We start from the raw sequence: 2,938 nt of genomic DNA, 5'->3' as shown, positions 1-2,938 counted from the left end.
TGCACAGTCAGAACTGCACGTCTCTGACCCTGACGTTCATTCTTTGCACCTGCAATCATGCACCTTGCATATGGGAATGATGCTGCTCGTTATTTTAATTAACAGTAATAATAAAACAAGTGCTAATAATAAGTTTCTCATTCCTTTCAAAGATTCAGTGCAAAGCCTTTGTTAATTAAATATCTAGCACATTACACATAATACTGCTCTCATCCCACAGAGGCATGAATTCCTTAGCAATCTGTCTCCACGCTGTTGGACACTGGAGGAAAACCTGGGAATGAATCTAGTGCAATGGGAAATATGACTACTAATTTTTATGGCCATCTGTCCATTTGATATTCCTTTTTTCTACATCTACAAGGGAAGCTCAGAACTTTCATGGTTTCTGTTGAAAAAAGTTAGCTTAAATCTTGGTAGGTACTGGGAACATTTTTTTCTTTCGCAATCTTTCTCTTGTTTTCCAGACATTTGTGGTGTTTACAGGACTAGAGTTCACAGTGGCAGTCACTGTTGCAGTGCATGGCCTGACTTAAACCCAGTTGTCTTTTGCATCAGACAGTATTTCATCTAGACAATATGGACTCTTGCTGGGATTTTCAGAGAAGACAAAGTTACCTTCCACAAAATATCTATCTAACCCCACGTTCTCTATTTAGAACAAATCAGAAGGAAGATTAATACGATGTAGTCCTGCTTCTGCTTATAACCTCTTATTTATGGTGATCAGTGATTTTCAGACTTCCTAGATGGAGTCTGTTTTTGTGCTCACCAGTCAGGTATGTATTACAAAGCCAAAGCTTTACTTTTAGCTCCTTCAAAATGTGCCTGTGAGGGTCTGAGGCTCAGGGCCAGTTGTCACAGAGCCAAGGGCTGGGATTAATGAGAGATGCTGATCTGCACCTTCAACACCAGACAGCTTTTCCAAACCCAGCATCTGGATTTATCTGGCAGATGGACAAGTTGTGGGGACTGGAGAGCTGAGCTTCAACACATCATTACTACTGAAGTGCAGTGGGAAGCTGGGAAAGCTGTGAAAAGCAGCTCTTGTTAATAAAGGTGGGTTTGGGAATGATTCTAAGGATGAGGAAGAGGGTAATGATGGAAAAACACTAGGACACCAGGATGTTTTGTGAGCGTTAAGTTTTAATATCACATCTTTGCTACTGGAGACAGAAGCAGGAAATCATGAATTCAAATTCTCACACGCATGAGAGCAAATCACATTTCTGCCATGCTAATGCCACTTTGCATTATTGGGAGCGGGGAGAGGTAATATGTGCTGGAGGGAAGGTGCAGGAGCTGCCCAAGCCCAGGGCTGCATCTTGCGGAGGAGAGGGGAGCGGTGCAGCCCCATGGTGTGTGCTGGCCATCCTCTTGTCCTCGCCCCTTCACTTCTGCTGCTGCGGGGGCCACTGCACCGGCTGCTTGATCTGCTGCTGCTGCTGGCAGGGAGCAGGGGCCACCGGCACCTGCCCCGGCGCGGAGACCACGGGGCACTGGGGAGGGAGAACCACCACCGGCGTCACATCCTGCACGGCGTTCACTTCGTGGCAGATGACCTCCTCGGAGCCGTGGCAGGACCTCTCGCTGTCGTGGCAGGAGGAGCTCTCGGTGCTGTGGCAGCCTCTCTCTCCACGGGAGCACATTTTTTGGTTGGTGCAGCAAACCCTGGGAAGGAGAGGCCTTTGTCGTTAGACGCGTGAAGGGCAGCATGCTTTCCCCACTTTGCTCTGGGTTCAGATTTCCTTGAGGTGTTTAAGACCTGCTGGGGCTCGGCAGGATTTTCCTGTCTGCCCATCCCATTTCCCCGGCTTGGGGCTTCATTCCCGCAGTGCTGGGTCAGCTCGCACCATCTGAACGCCCTCATGAGCCCCCCCAGCAGCCCTGATCTCCATTTCTGCTGGGCTCCCTGAGCTGTTTCCCCGCTCTCCCTTTCTGCATCCCACAAGTGCTCCTGCAAGACACTCTGGGATTATCTCAGGGCTGTGTAATGGAGGAGCAGATGCACTGTGGGCTGCCAGTTTATGCTGCACTTGCAAGAGGGACCTTGGCAAGGTTTTGAAAAACTTGCAGCCTAGAGGGGCCCTGGCACAGATGGTGAATTTACAGCCAGGACTGGGGGTATTAGAGCCTCAGCAAAATACACTTTCAAAGCCAGGTACTCAAAATTAAGAGACTCCTGTGCCTTCTGACTTCCTTGTGTCCTCTGCTCCCTCGATGCCCTGTGGACCCTTGGTTGGCCAGTGCCCAATTTCCTGAGGTGTGAGGAAAATCCTATGTGCACATCAATCCTCTTTCTGAGGAGAGCTGAGATATCAAGGAGGCAGAAGGCATCCAGGATGCGGCCATCTGAGCTGAAGCCTGTTCATGCTACTCCTTCTCATAGTTTAAATCTGCCATCTCAGTTCTTTCCTAAATTTCTTCAAGGACAGCTTAATACTTCTAACTCCGGAAGATTAACATTTTCTAAAGGATCTTAGTAACGGAGTCAGGCTCATAAGTGCAATTAAAATTCCCAGATTAAGCCAAACGTTTCTTATGAAAAATCAGCCTCCTGTCTCCTATTCATTCCCAAATCCCATTCTTTACTTTTTTATTTCCAGTTTGTCCTTTGAAAACTATGAATCCAGAGCACTGAAGTAATCCAAATATTAGCATAGGTTGTCTTGAGACCAATTTTGATAGCATAAAATTGCCCCAGCCACCGAGGCAAGAACTTGGCTCTCAATAATCCCAGCACCTGCAGACAGACCTGCTTTTGTGAGAGCGTAGCTCAGCTCACTTCAGCAAATTTTCATAGGAATGAAAAGTTAGTGGTGTAGTAGCAACTTACCTTGGTGGTGAAGGCTCTGAAGAAGGAGTGGAGCTGAGTGAATGAGCTGCTCTCCCATCTGAGAACTTTTATACGGTTCCTAACTCTCTTCCTGAAAATGCA

General features: G+C 47.4%; 1 long non-coding RNA gene across 1 annotated transcript; it reads right to left on the bottom strand.

The window, feature by feature from the left end:
- Nucleotides 1–1,128: 1,128 nt before the first annotated feature.
- On the bottom strand, nucleotides 1,129–2,938 carry LOC116960571. The gene is made up of 2 exons (XR_004406456.2): nucleotides 2,837–2,938; nucleotides 1,129–1,671 (listed from the first exon to the last, which is right to left on the bottom strand). It is a non-coding gene; the product is annotated as an uncharacterized LOC116960571 (long non-coding RNA).

The sequence above is a fragment of the Tyto alba genome, unplaced genomic scaffold, assembly GCF_018691265.1.
Source record: "Tyto alba isolate M040663 unplaced genomic scaffold, T.alba_DEE_v4.0 Super-Scaffold_8, whole genome shotgun sequence".
In the NCBI taxonomy this organism is placed as follows: Eukaryota; Metazoa; Chordata; class Aves; order Strigiformes; family Tytonidae; genus Tyto; species Tyto alba.
Note: the sequence above shows the minus strand (reverse complement) of the source record. Positions and strands in the feature narration are given on the sequence as shown.